We start from the raw sequence: 16,564 nt of genomic DNA, 5'->3' as shown, positions 1-16,564 counted from the left end.
AACTAAAACACTAAAATGATGTCAGAGTACAGGTTAAAAAGTATCATTAAAAAAATCGTCAAGGCTATAATATGGCCTGGATAATAAAAGTGATTTTAATTCCTTTTTGAATCTCTTAACTTCTAAAATTTGTCTGATACATAGAGGATCTGATACATGGTTGTAAATTTTTTTGCCAAGGTATATAAGTGAGTTCTTGGTGAGGGAGGATGTAGGGATTGGTAAGGGAAAAACACACCACTCCGATAAAATCTTAAGATCCTTAAAAACCTGGGCTCTAACATTATCAGAATCTCTTTGATTCCATAAAATGGTGGTATCATCAGCAAACTGAACCACTTTGCCCTGCAGTTTTAATGAACCCAAATCATTTACATAGAGCAAAAATAATAGTGGTCCTAACACTGAACCCTGAGGTACTCCAGTTTTAAGGGATCTGGAATCGGATAAACACCCAGATACTGTAACTCTTTGGGTACGATTAGACAGATAGGATTCCAGCCATTGCAATGCCACACCTCTAAAGCCATAATTATTGAGCTTAGACAGCAGTATTCCATGATCTACACAATCAAATGCCTTGGATAAATCGCAAAACACTGCCGCCGCAGACTCTCCAGAATTCAAGGACACATAGACACTCTCCAAAAAGCCGAGATGAGTCCCTTTTCCCGTTTGAAATCCAAACTGATTTGCAGATAAAATGCAATTATGTTGCAAAAAAGATAAAATTCTGATTTTTGCAAGTTTTTCAACTATCTTGCAGAGGGTAGATAATATAGAAATTGGACGAAAATTACAAGGCTCACTTACATCTCCACCCTTATAAAGAGGGATAACCACTGCCTCCTTCAAACATGCTGGAAAGATGCCATTATGAAAGGAATTGTTTATGGCAGAAGCTAAGGCATTCAATGCTGAGTCAGGCAAAAGGAGTAGTAATTTTGATGATATTCCATCAGCTCCAGCTGATTTATGGTTTTTTAAGCTTTTAATTGCATCTCTAACATCAGTAAGGCTAACAGGATAAAAGAAAAAAGAATGTTGAACTGACACTTGTTGAATATAATGCAAAGGATCAATATTAGTATTCACATCCTTGAGCAATAAATGAGGAATATTACAGTAATAATGATTTAAACTATTTGGTCTTACTTCTGGTTCTGAAACTTTCTTGTGAGAATGCCTGAAGTCATTTATAATTGACCAACATTCTCTCTGCCTATTTGAGGACATATTCAAGCGGTCACTATAATATTTAACCTTAGCTGCTTTTATCGTCTTTCTATATAGACTACGACATTTCTGATGATAAAGAATAATGTTTGCATTAGTTGTAAACTAAAACGGAGGTTTTTAGCTGAAGTTCTGAGGCCTGCTGTGACCCATGGTTTTCTATTTTTCATTTTAAGCCTCTTTTTAGAAAAACACTGATTGATCTTGTCACATAGCACATGAAATAACAAAGTAAACGGGTCAGGAGCCATTTCAACTGCATTCCAATTAACCAAAGCTGTAGTAGAAGAAAAAGCATTAAAATTTGCTCTGCTGAAAATTCGATTATATAATGTGTTTCATTTTAATAATTTAGGATTTTAAGATAAAAAAGACCCTTATAGTTTTTAATGGAACAAGCTGTGTACTTTAAAGTAGAAAAATCCACTTGATTTTTAAAAATATATAATACTATGCACTTATTTTTTAAAAATAAGCAAATAAGAGACAATTTTCATGAATAATAGTAGGCCATGGTCAATACTATGGAAACAATACCGTATTTTTTTTAAGATCATGACAGAATGACAGATTCTTAAAGAACTCTCAATTTTAACAAAAGCAAAATTAATTATTTTTAAAAATCGGTATTTTATTTTATATTTTAGTTGTTTACTTTTTTCTTGTTAAAAATTGCCTCTAAATATTCCATAAAAATTGTTCAAAGTTGATTTAATTTTCTCTTACACAAATTTTACATAATCTCGCAATGCGTTTTATCGCATTTAAAATTATAATGAGACCCTTATGCAAATTCTGTAAAGCTGTTATTATTGATCAGTGTAATTGTTCTAAATTTATATATCAGACTATATAAACTTTATTTATATAGGTAGCCTCACAAAAAAAATTCCAAAATGGAAAGATTGAGAGATCTTGCTGGCTATCTTGTTAACTGCCTTATGGGACCATTGGTTCCTATTAATTTCCGTCTACGTAAAAGAGTAATATGAGGATTTTCTTGTGTCCATATCTGCTATTATACCTATTGAAGATTTTATCTGATAAAAAATAGGTTTCATATTACAAATCGGCGACAGTTAACGTTCAATTTATATATTTCTAGAATCAAATAGGCTTTTCGTCTTCCTGACTTTAAAAAAAAAAAAAAAAAATAAATAAATAAATAAATAAATAAATAAATAAATAAATAGATAAATAGATAAATAAATAAATAAATAATATCTTTGTTTAGCAACAGCTAAATTTAAAAAACAAAATATATCCAGGATATTACGGTTTATCCAGGGATGGTCTCGGTATTCCAGAAACAGCATCCCAGTTTTAGAAATATCCTGTCAGCGGTCGATTATAAATTACACTAGACTTAACTTAAACTTATTTCCTTGACCCACTTATTAAAAGCACAGTTAATTTATGTTGCCTGCCTTATAACATGACTAGATGGATTTCTAGGCATGCCAAAATATTAATTTCATCCAGTTGATTCTCCTTTTGATAATTTTTTGGTTTTGGTTTCGAAAACGCACCATTATTACTTACATTTTCTTTTAGTCCTAAAAACCTGTTGGGAAAAGATTGTCTTCTCTGGCGATAACCTTAAGAGGCAATGAAACCCGTTAATAAGTAGGGGTATAATGGATAAAAAGTTAAAGGTACCTATTAAAATTCAAGTCTGTCCCTCAAGTAAAGTTTGCACTGCACAACTAGAAGAACAGAACTTTTTTCAAAATTTATAGGTTTTTGTCTCATCTGTTATTCTGTCGTAGCTTCATTAAAAATAATGCGGGATTGTTTTCATAGAGATTCATAACCATGGCCTACAAATAAAATTATAATAAGAGGTTTAGGACAATTGCCTCTTATTTAGTCATTTTTGAACATAGATTATGTGTTAAATATTTTTAAAAAGGAAAAGGTAAGGCGAATTTTTTATCTAAAAATATGCAGTTTCTTTTTCTTAAAATCCTAAGTTATTAAAATAAAATACATTATATAATCGTCTTTTACGGAATGAAGTATCACACTATAGGAATTTTGATATACCAAAGTATGACATCGATAAAATATTCATTATTCCAAGATATTTTTCGTCACTATTCGCTGGTACGTCAACCGATTTATTTTTTTGGCACTGTTGAGTGGTCATTTTATTGCTGTCTACAACGATGTGTCACACAATGGGGGTTCTCACTTAACATATCAAAGTGAGGTTAGTTGGAGGTGAGGAGGTGACAGAACTTTGTCAAATATAAAATGAAACGTCCCCCTGTATATCTAAATTGACGTGTTTTTTTTAATTTTGTACTTTTAAAGAAGCTGTTAAGAGGGGTTTGTTTTCAAATGAAAGCAATATATATACTACATTAAATAAAAAACGTATATGTAACATGCAATTCGCGGCAAAAATGGTAATTTGGAAAAGTGCGAAATTTTACACAAGCAAAAAAATTTAACACTCATTTAAATTACCATTTTTTACCACATTCAACGAATGGTATGAATTCATTGATTCTTAGCGAAGTTACAAGATTGGGAAAATCTAAATAATTTACACATCAACACACAGGGTGAGAATTTAAGAACTTGAAATGGCTATATATTAGGAACGAAGAACTGAATAAAAGATCGCTGAAAAAAGTTTCTTTCAGAAAATTCTTCTCTGGTTATCAAGGAAAAGATTTTTTTAATATTATTATTAATAATTTAAATGTTTAAAATGATGGCTACAGATATACTGGCATCTCTCTAAGAATTCTAAATATGTCAAGCCCGTAGATATTTTGTACTGGTTTATTTGATGTGGTTTTTTTCCAAAAAAAACCTTGCTTATAAAATTTGCATTACATAATATACTTTCTTTAAAAGTAATTTGTACTAGTAATATTATTTTAAAGACAGTTGACTTTCGGTTCAGTTTAAGCAAAAACAGTATTTACAGTACAGCATACACAGTATTCTAACAAAAGTACAAATTAAGAGGAGGATGACAGAAACAATTTTAGTTACCCTTTAAAAACAGTACTTCTTATCTTTAACAATAGTGTACTGCATAAATGTGTAGATATTATTTTTTATGATTCCCAGGATAAATATTTCTTAGGAACATCTCAACGTTTAAACAAAAAACATCCGGGTTAAAATGTAAGGCCGGAGTAAGTTCGCCAACTAGTAGCCAAATTTGAAGAAAATGGTTCTATCATTAATAAAAAGAGAAATTAACCGAAATTAATCGATGAAACAACGCAAATTGAAATTCTGGTCTGCAAATTGAAAGTCAGTTTGCAATGAATTCAACTTCATCAATATTATATAACTATACCAACTGAATTATCTCGTGAATCAATAAGAAAGATGCTTAAATTTTAAACTTTTATACAGCTTTCTTGCTTTTACGCTGGTATATTGGAGATGGTATTATGGGTCCCATATTTATACAAGGAATTTTAAATGGCGGCATGAATGCTGAAATGCTATAGAGGTCTATAGAACAACAAATAGTGTGGGAATTAGAAAATCAGAGAGACGAACACGGAAATTTATTTAGTAAAGAACGCTTACTATAATTCCAACACGATAGAGCACGTCTTCATTTTGTAAGGTTTGGATGATCATTTTCCTAACTAGTGGAAAAAGAAGTTTTCTTGAATGAGAGCCCAGATAAACGAGACACTTGACTTCTTTTTGTGGGATCACCTAAAATCTATAATTTTTAAAACGCAATCTCGGTCAATAAAGCAACTCTAGCATAGAATAGTTCAGAAATGCTGTGCTTTATTGCGAGAAACATTTGTAAACATACTTATAGATTTAAGAAAATTGATTTTTCTTCTTTCGATTGAGACTCTAATGCGTCAGATAATAAAGTTACCTATAATAAAAACGTCAAACAAAAAGTCCTTTCCTCTTTTACAGAATTTAATTTAAAGTAAGATATTTCAATCAACATTAACAAATATATCACCTCGAATAAATGTACGTTGAAATTGAAGAAGTTTGATGCGACAAGGGGATGGTGGTACCAATTTTCAATAACTATTCAACAAATAATGCAACCCGGCAAGTTCGCCGTTGAGCTTACGGCGTTTAGCTTACCGTCTCCCCTTCTATAAATATATTACGCTATATACTAACAACTGACATTATATTTTCTTCAGTTATGAATTTTATATTTACCCTCTACAAAAAAAAAGTTGGATTTCTACTTATAAGAAAAAATCAGCTTATTATAGTTTTAACGATTAATTATATTTTTACATATAGGAAAACATCTTACAATATGTGATGTTACAATGAATATGGATTTATGCTATCCTAGACAATGGTTTATATCATTCTCGAATATGGGAGAAGATTCGGTTATAAAAAAATTGAGAAATCCAAATTTGGTCTCGATACTCGATCCAAGATTATCTCTTTGAACTCAATTAAAAACTAATTTTTGGTAATTGAAAGCCTCCTAGCCCAATATAAAACTACATAGGCTCAAATAGGAAACACATTTTGTCAATAAAATGCCAGTAACTGAAAATAAATTAATATTCCGTTGACCTTTATATCACTGGAAAATACTAATAAAATGTATAAGTTTGCATGAAATGAAGAACTTTCTAAAAAATGCCGACAGAAAGGTGAAAAAATGTATTAATCACGTAATATTTAAAGTTATACGATTTTTTTGAAGCTCATGTTGAATTACTGATTAAAAAATTATAATAAGTCTGTGGGTAAAAGAATATTTATTGAATGGTTTTGTTCATATTTTACTTACCTTAAATGATACATCAATCAATCAATTAATTAGATATCGTTTAAAATATAGCATCAAATTTTAGATATACTATAACAGAGTCAAAGAAATTTAGTATTTTTCTTAAAAAAATATTATAATGAATCGCCAATAATTCAAATTCAATGAAAGAAAAAATCATTATTTCTACTAATTTTTTCGTTTTTTTTTTAATATAAGCTTATAGGATATACTCAAACTGATATAAAAATATATATAAAAAATATATGATATCAATTTTTGTTTATAACTGAATAATTATGTTTATTGAATGATTGTAAAAAGTCCTTTTCTTAGTGGAAAGATGATAATATACCTATCATTCTTCTTATGTTTGGGTTTGCAAGTATAATATATGTAAGATCATCTATGTAGGTGAATATCGTCCAAAATTTAAAAATTTTATTGACAAGCTAAAGCAAAAATTTTAGTCGTTCAATAATTTTATAACGAACTATACCAAATCTAAACTGATTAAAACGATTCAATCGAGCGCCGTCGTCCATTACAATTATTCGCTAAAATAATTCGCTCAAAATTGCTGCATAATACCGATCCGATTTAGGTGGTATTCATCCTCTCCCCCAGCCCCCTTAGCCCTCTTTTGTGCCCTTTGGGTCGGCTTGTTTTGGCAACAAATCAAATTATCGTTTGTAACACGATAAATTATATCGAAATTGTGTATATGGTTTCGGCAGGTTGTGTTGTTCAATGGAATGTTAATAAGTGTGCAGATGACCATATTAATGACCCATATGGAAGAACTGCATAAAAAACATACAATACAGCATTTTAAATTAAAATTATATTGATAATAATTCAGTAATATATGGTTATAAGTTTTTTTTTAATTTATGGCACTTTATTTAACCAATTGGCCAGCTTCTGTCTTCGCATGTTGATAGGTTTACAAAGATGCATTTCATTATTTATTTACGTTTCATTATTCATAAAATGAACTACGTCAATAAAAAAAAAGAAATGTATGAAGTTTTTACTCAAAAAGTAAAAAAAAATTACAAAATTTTTTCTTTAATCTTAATAAATTCTATAAAACAGCTTGTTTGCTACAGGTAGCTAATATCCAAACTTAATTATCAAAGTTTGCTAGTCAGCTTGGCGTAGCTACATAGAAGTTGTTTGGAATATAATATTGCCCAATATCTAGCCGAAAATTTAAAAACATCGATTCGCCATCGATCGCAGTAATTGTCTCTTACCTATAATCATCATCGATCTTCATAATCATCGATCATCTTTAGTTTAAAATTGTCTTTTTTATGCCTTGTAAATATGCATAATTATCATATTTGGTAATAAGATCAGACTGTGCGTCCTTAGAGGATCATAACTGTGAATTTTTGGTTCGCCAGGGTAACTGGTGAGCATGCAAAGCTGTTTGCTAGTAAAAACTAAAAAAGTCCTAGATTAAACTGCGGTTACTTTAAAATTTATTAACATTAGTTTATGTTACATGTAAATAACATAAGTACTTATAAATATGCCACGTTCAATTCTTGATTAGCTTTTTATTTACTTTTTAGAATATCTTTAACTATAATAGTTGCTTTCCGAAACCAACTTAACATTATTAAGCAAATCGCTCTCCATAACGCGTATGCAATTACTTGTATTAATAAAATGTTTTTTAAATACTAAAACAAATATAAATAACTTTATAAGTAGTCTATACTATATCTAATAAAAATAACATAAATAATAAATTCCATCATCTTACGTACTTCAGGAACATAAGTTATTAAAAGATTCTTGTAAATTCGAGGTAAAACTACTTTAGTAATTCTAAGTAGTAATTTATATTATTATTTAGTAATTCTTAGCAGCCCAAATTAATATTGCGGCTAACTAAGAATTTGAATCTTTTCACAAAAAGAAGAGTAATTTGAGTAAATGTATTGAATACGCGAATAATAAAGTGACGAACATGCGTATCAAAGCAGATGAAATATTTCGATTAATTTTCGAATTAGTTACATACATAGCTGAATCATTTGATACCGTGCATCCTCGAGAAGCAGAACGTCAGAAAAGGCGGAGCAACTATGCTTGAAATTCTACAGAGTACTATAGGCGATTCATCTACATTCTATTCTTGGACAAGTACTCCAAAGAGCTTCAATCGAAATTCTTAAAGCCACGAAATCTGGTTTCCAAAATACAAAATGTTATCGCAACAAAATATGCAGAAATTGATGAACTTGAATTAGTCAAGACCATCTAGAATTTACTAAAACTACTTCCTCTCCGGGAATGACCACAAACATTTTTTGGCGGTCTCGTTCGGTGTGATATGGAGTTTTAAAAGCACATCTACCAGTTACACTAGTTTGTAGTGAAATGTCATTTTTAATATTCTGGAAATTGAAAACGCATTTGGGTATCAAGGTTAGAAAATAATGGGTAAGCGTTACGCAATATGCAGCGTAATATTCTAGTGACTAATGAACAATTACTAGATATTCTTGCGAAAAAAGAAAAGAAGAATAGACATTGAGCCTAATGAAGAAAATTGCAGCACTTGCTTTTCCTGATAAAATCTAAGTATTTGCTTGAAGAGCAATGAATGAAATCTGAAGTAATTGCTTTTGCCTCCAGCAATTGCTGAAAAGGTCAGAAAATGATTCTAGTCAAAGCTTTTTCTTAAATATTAGAAGCAATTTCTATCACTTGCTAAAAATGTTATGAATAAATTAAGGAATTGCTTTTTGTAGTGAAGCAATTGTTAAAAAAAATTTAAGGTAGGTCAACCGCAGCATCATTTTGCTTGATAACAGTAAATTCGTTCATTTGTGGCTACAAACCTAAGTTTAGTGTATCGCTGTCGGTTAACATGGCTGAATATATGACTGTGCGTAAAACTAAAATATACAATGTACGTAAAAATTACTGAGACGATGATTTTAGAAAGTTATATCGATTTGACCGTGAAAATGTTGACTGGTTAGCAAATTACTTCTTAAATAGTACTGGTGAAAGACGAGGAGCTGCATTATCACCTCAAACTAAGATAAAAATATTTCTGAGAGTATTGGCAGATCCAGCCTTTCAAAATTCTGTAGGTAAAGAACTCGGTGTTCACCAAACCACTATCTGTAAGACATTCACTTAGGTAATGAATGCAGTTTCGGAGAAGGCCAATATCTTTATTACATTTCGTAGAAGTGCTGAAGCTGTTGTGGAAGCCAAACGGTTGTGGTCAGAGAAATACCGTTTTCCCAATGCCATCAGAGTGATAGACTGCACACACGTAAGGATTCCAAAGTTTCAAGAATTCGGTGACGAATATATAAACCGAAAAGGATATCCCAGTATTAACCTGCAGGCAACTTGTAATGCAGAAGAAATATTCACAAGTGTGGACAGCCAATGGCCAGGCTCTGTGGACGATAGCGGAATTTTTAAAAATTCTAACATATACAACATCCTTAAGAACAGCGCAGAAGAATGTGTACTATTAGGAGATGATGGCTACTCAATATTGCCTTGGGTTATGACTCCCTGGAGAAATCCGACAACCCAACAGCAGCAAAATTATAATAATGTTTTCTGTCGAGAACGTGTAATAATTGAACGATGTCTTGGGCAGTTAAAAGCAAGATTTCCTATCCTTTACCAGTACAAAATTAGAAATAAATTAGAAAAAACACCATTGATTATAATTGCTTGCTTTGTGCTTCGTAATATCGCAAAACATCTGCATGAAGAAGATTTTAGTTTTATTGAAGAAATCAATTATGAAATTGACGCACAAAATAACAATATGCCAACAAATATAGTTCGTCAATTAGGACAGCAAAAAAGAGAATTGATAACTGAAATGCTCTTCAATAATCGTGTAAGTATCTATAATTGTAGTTTCATTATTTTTTAAATTTATGCGTATGTGTGTGTGTGGGGGGGGGGGGTGTGCATACTTTATGTCTTTACTCTATAAACATTAAAATAAATGAAAATATGAAAATAAATTTGACACATTTTGAACTTAACATTTATTCTTACGATTTAATCCCAATTAAAATATAAATTCTAGTTGTAATATGTAAGGAATTGAACTAATTAATATGGATGAAGAAAAATAATACTGCTACAAATATAATAGTGTTCTTTAACTATAATTTGCGAAACACTTTGCCCCCTTCTGTAACAAGATTGCTTGATTCAAGTGAGTCATCACTTCCAAGTTTCCTCTTGAGAATTTCTTCCTATTGCATACGACATAATTTTAGCTGCTCTAATAAAACCAATCGTTGCAGTTCAGCAGTCGATAATATTTTTGTTTCATTAGTTTCCGGCAATTTACTTGATATTTTACTTTTCTTTATAGGTGCAGCTGCAGGGATAGAACGGTCACACGCTGATGTAGACCGCGCCGTCGGCTTATCAAGTATTTCTTCATAAGCTCAAACAGACGCAGCACCTAAAAGTTTATATTTTTTATTAAATATACATCGCTAAAAACTGTTATGTAACAAACCTGGTATTTTTTTAAAAACGGGATTTTTTTTCTACCTCGAAATTTTCTAATAATAATTTTTCCCAAGGTTTATAGATTATTGGTTTATTACCCGTCTTATTAACATCAAACTTTTTTTTATCTCTGCCTTCATATTACTAATTTTCTTTGACAGCTGTTTTGTTATAAGTAGGACGTTAAATATTTCTGTATATTGCTTTACTAACACGGTTAAAGCGGCTTCTTTTTCTACTTTAACTTGCGGAACTTGTGATTTATTAAACACGATTTTATTTTCCTTTAATTTGTACGAATATTAAATTCTTGTCTATAATTTCTTCATCGGTATCAAATTTTCACTTTCACTTAAATCCCCCATATTACGATTATTTATCTTAAAAAAATATATAGACTTGTTGTTCTAAATAACTCGTTAGTTCTGCGAACGACAATAGAAAATTTTGGTCTCTTGTAGCCGAACTGAGACATAAATAGCAAATGTTTATAAAAAAAAAACACAAATATCTGGGATGGCGACGATAAGGTAGGAATTTTGATGAGTGGAAGATGCAAAATTTTCAAGTTCGGTACCAAATAAAAACCTATAGATAGGAGTGGAGACGCGTGGACAAATAAGCAATTACTACATACATATAGGAAAAGCAGCATTTGCTTCAAAATTTTATTCATATCAAGATCCAGCAATTGCTTTTACTCATTGCATTTGCTGGTTAAGCAATTGCTTTTGCTAAAAAGCAATTACTTCAAGTAATTGCTAGATTTTTATTTATCAGGCCAATTAAAATTGTAAATGCTGCTCAACTGCTTTTATTAAGTGTACATTTTTAGTGATCATTGCTTGACGATTGCTTTATCCAGATGATCATTGAATTGTATTGTAACTATTAAGTTCACGTAGATTTATATCTCGAATTTAAAATACTTTTAAAACATTTACCTTTCTATCTGGAAACCTATGAATTATTTATCAGAAGAACGGCTTTGTATTGATAATTATGCATTGCAATAATAAGAGTATTAATTTCTCAATTCAGTTTTATTTATTTTGCAGCATCATATAAAAGTTTGACTATGATGGAACTTCAACTGTTTTAAATTCTCCATCACTTTGTTCTAGACATATTGCAACAAACTAGATTGGTTCAATTTTGATAAAAAATTACGTCAGCTTACAGAAAAAATTGATTATACAAAAGTACTATACCTTTGACTAAACTTAAACAAAATGAATAAAATGAAGACTGTTACGTCCATTTTGGATTATTAATATTAAGGCAATCGGGCTTAAATACTAACAAGGCTTCTTAGGCACATAAAGTTTTAAAATAAGTAACACATAGTACTTTTCTCTATGTTACTGTAAGTATAAAAAACTAAGATAAGAGATTAGCAGTCTAAATACTCTTTAGTCTATATAGAATATTTGAAGTGCTCTTCTCTTACCTTAAATAATAAAAAAAGGTTTAAAAAGGATTATCTTGGATTTTTGAAATAGATCCCCTCAAAAGATATTCTAGCAATAACTAAAGCTTAGTATCAAAAATAAATAAACATTTTGTTCGCAAGTTAAACAAATCAAATTATAAGTTTTGTATTTATATTAAAAAAGTAGTTGAGGTATGTGACTAAAATACAATTCAATAATACGAAAATTCTATCAATCCATATTCCTAACCTTAAATCTTGTTTGAAAACAGTTTAATAAGAAAAAACGTATCTATAGATACTAGATACCAACATAAAAAGGTAGCCTGTTTTAATAAGTAAATAGCATGTTTCTCTCTCAGGTCATGTATGTAATATTTATGTTATCCTAATACACCATTTGCTTATGAAAGTTGGAACAGTAGGTTCCTTATTTTTGAAGACCAATTAAATATCTTTAAATAAGCTTTATCTTATAACTAATTGCTTAGCCTTTTCGCGGCTTTAATACATAACTTTATAAAATGATTTATTCATATTGAATTAATCACGGCTTAGATCAAAGCCCTTATATCAAGGTATTTAACAGGTAATAAAGGAAATTCGCTTAAAAAATCAACCAGAATCTTTTTTGAACCCTACATTGAATAAGTATTTGATGGGCTTCTTATTGAGCCTGTAACGAGATACTTTGTCCTGTGCCCTCTTGAAAATAGTACCCAAACTATACCAATAGATGTTGAAACGGCCTATTGGTATTAAAAGTATCAGGGTGTTACGTTGCAACAGTTCCTGTTTCCGGACGTTTTTTTTATTGTAATTTGATCGCCACTATAGGGGAAGGTATGTTACCGCTGTCTACCATCTAATGATATTTAACAGCCTTTTAAATTCCTTTTAAAAGATAGAAATTGAATAGAAAAGTGAGACACAACAAAAGTCTTAATTTATTATAAATAATTTTAAAAAAAGCAAATTGAAATATGCTTGTTACGGTACAATCAAGGTTAAATATAACACATTAATTATGCAAAATAAGAAAAAACATACTTATATGAAACTAATAAAGATAGAAATAAACAATGTATTACTATTTGAAGAAATTAGAATAAAGTTTTAAATTTAAGGTCTTCAAACTGCTTTCATAAAACAATAAAATATGAGACGGATATATATACATAAATCCACCTAAGACGAATTAAATTAAAATACACATTAACATAAAATATTTTGATATATTGGAAATTGTTTTATTACATATTGACACTCTGGAAGTATTTAACAATTTTTATTCTTTATATTTTAAAGAAAAGTAAAATGAAATATATGAGTGCTCTGAAAAAGACATATAGGAGTGCTAATACAGAAGAATTAATTTTTTTTATAATATAGCCTGTTAAATTCTACGTACAGTACCGAGCAAAAGTGGAGAAACATTTTATTAAATAAATATAAAGCCAGAGTAATCGACTATTGCCAATAAACAAATACTCACATTATTTCTTTAGGTTCAAAGGAATGCAAAAACATATTTGGTATTTATAAATTCTTGCAACAAAACCAATCTATTTGCTTATCATTATTTTATGAGGAGCAAAAGTAGAGAAACATTTTTAAAGTTCTTAGTTTATGTTTGCTTATTGAAAGCTATACACAATAATATTTTGTTAATTAATAAAGAATAACCTGTAAATGCCTCGAGGTATTACTTTGGCGTTATGTATAAAACAGTTGATAATATCAAAATATCAATTGGGTGTTAAGCAAGCAAACATTGCTAAGCAGTTTGGATTAAACCGCTCAGTCCTTTCCAAAACCATAAAGTTACACCGCATTAGGAACTCATTAATAAGTCCACCTAAAACTGGTAGGCCTAGAAAAACGACGCCTAGAGGTGACGAGAAGATTAAATCCTTAAATCTTAAAAATCCATTTAACACAGAAGTTGATATAAAATCTCAGCTAGCCGATGTAAATATTAGTGTCCATACAGTTCGAAGACGTTTAAGGAACAGTGGCTTGCCGGCAAGAAAACCATCCAAGAAACCCTTCATATCGAAGAAGAATCGAACCGCCCGACTTCAATTTGTACATGACCATTTAAACTGGTCAGAAGCAAGATGGAATACAGTATTATTTTCGGATAAAAGTAAGTTTAATTTATTTCCTTTTGATGGTATTTTATGGGTCAGGCATCCTAAAAATAAAAGAGTTGATCCAAAGTATACTTTGGGCACTATTAAGCATGGAGGGGGAAATGTACAATTGTGGGGTTGTTTCTCTGGTATGGAAATGGGCTCCATTGTCAAAATTGATGGGGTTATGGATCGGTTTAAATATTTAGAAATATTAACCGATAATATGTTGCCATATGCAGAGGAAAACATCCCATTGCAATGGAGGTTTCAACACGACAATGATCCGAAGCATACAGCTAAAATTATAAAAAAATTTTTAGAGGACAAAAAAATAACTGTTGTTAAGTGACCAGCTCAGAGTCCTGACCTTAATCCCATAGAGAATCTATGGGATTTAGTAGACAAAAAAATTCGTAAGGAACATCCCGAAAATGCTGGTCAACTCCTACTCCGGTTCTTTAATATATAAATTTAAACATTTTAATATAATAATAAGTTTCCTGCTTTCATCCAAGCAGTATATACAAGCGCATAGGCAGAGGAGGGCAGTAGATTTTGATAGTAGTTTCCAATGCATCAACAAGCGCAATCAATAGGCGCAATAATCTACATTATTGCGCCTACATAACTGCTCCAACAATATTGAAAATTTTGTTTCATGTTTATTGAATCACCAAAATCACGAATTTGAGTATTAGATGTAGATATTTTATTTATTTTTTGGCGATCTATTTTAAAATTCATAAACTCAAAATTAAGTATTTACAGTTGAGGTTCTGTTTAGAACTAGAAGAACTTACATGGAAACCTATCCTACGATTCATGTAGTTCTAGTTGCAGTTAACAATTATTAATTTTTAGCTGTTAAAAATGGAAACATGAAGAGAGCGATGAATCTAGTATGAGGGTACTGGAAAGCCAGTTGAAGATTTAATACCATCGACAAGTTATTAACCTAGAAATTCTATAGATAGTGTTCAACAAACTTTTTTAACTGGGGCATCCAAATGAATTGTGTTTTTAAGAACATCGTTTAGGAGCGTAGGGGAACGTCTTGGACGTGGACTCGGCAAGAAAACTTAGATTTGAATGGTTGGAATTATATTCTCCTTGGCTTTTTCCACCTGAAAATCTTCAAGGTTTTACGGACTAACTAATCAAAAAACCGCTTCAACGATATAATAACATGAATTATGATTGCTAAAGTCATACAATCGAAAAATGGCATCAGTTTTTAAATACGTAAAGTTAGATTTATTTTAAATTAGTTTTTTGTTAATCTTAATCCCTCGAGTTGTTATCGAGGTGCGTGTGTGTAGTTCCATTAAAAGCTATCGAAGAATAAAAAACATTTTATTTAAAACTGCAAAAGCCCCTCAAGCATTTTGGTCCTTCGAGCCGGATAATGGAATGTTTCCATTAAAAAGCAGGCGATTAGGATTTAGAGCTGGCTAAACAAGGTTATTAATAGGAAGCGGACTTCAAGAAAATGCAGGGATTTCTCGTATGTGGTATGAGAAAATAATTATACAGCAAGACAAATGTGGATTGGGTTCAATGTGGCGGCGCATTGAATAAAGGGCGATTCATAGGATTGGTTTTCACCAAGGGTTCTATAAATGGTGAGAGGTGGGGTAAAGGATCGAGCAGGTTAGTTGTATTTTAAATTTTAATTTTTATATTTTGCGATAGGTATTTTATAAGGGTTAGTTAGGCATAACAGTGTTTTATGTTTAAATAATGTGCAAAATATAGAAATAGGTTATAAGGTCGCCACTATAAAACGTAATTGTTAAAAGTTACCTGTATAAAGCAAGGATTAGATCAAGGACCTGTTATGTTTCGTGTAAGGTATTTTTTTATATAACAAAATGTGTAAGGTCACTAAAATCGAACAACCTTTCGCCTGGGTTACAATGGTTAAATTTTATTGTATTTTAATAAAGAAATACTTTGGGTCAAGATTATAAGGTAGATTAAATAAAAATTGAAAGGTTTAAGATACGTTATTAAACAAAAATGAGTACTTTGGCTGAATTAAGAAAGAAAAGGGCTATAATTAAGGCGAACTTAACGCGCTTTGAAAAATGTATACAGCAATATGATCCTTCCAAGGCATGCCGGATTCCCTTACGTCTATCAAAAGCGAATGATTTGTGGGTTGAATTTAAAAATGTTCAAGAAAAAATTAAGCTGTTGGATACAGATGTAGAAGACAGTGTAAATAAGAGCGAGAAGAATTCCTTCTGTTCTACTTATTTTGATATAGAGGGTCAGTTAGGTTTACTTGGAACGTCATCAAGTAATTTAGGGAACAATATACAACCACAAGCGAGCCCTTCAGCTTTTAAAACAGAAGTACGACTTTCGCCCATGGAGATATCCTCATTTTATGGGTTATATAAGTATTTGGTAAATTTGTAGACACATTTAACTCGCTTGTGGATGCAAATCCTAATTTATCAAATATACAAAAGTTTT

The sequence above is a fragment of the Anthonomus grandis genome, chromosome 1, assembly GCF_022605725.1.
Source record: "Anthonomus grandis grandis chromosome 1, icAntGran1.3, whole genome shotgun sequence".
Lineage (NCBI taxonomy): Eukaryota > Metazoa > Arthropoda > Insecta > Coleoptera > Curculionidae > Anthonomus > Anthonomus grandis.
This window is presented reverse-complemented; position numbering follows the sequence as displayed.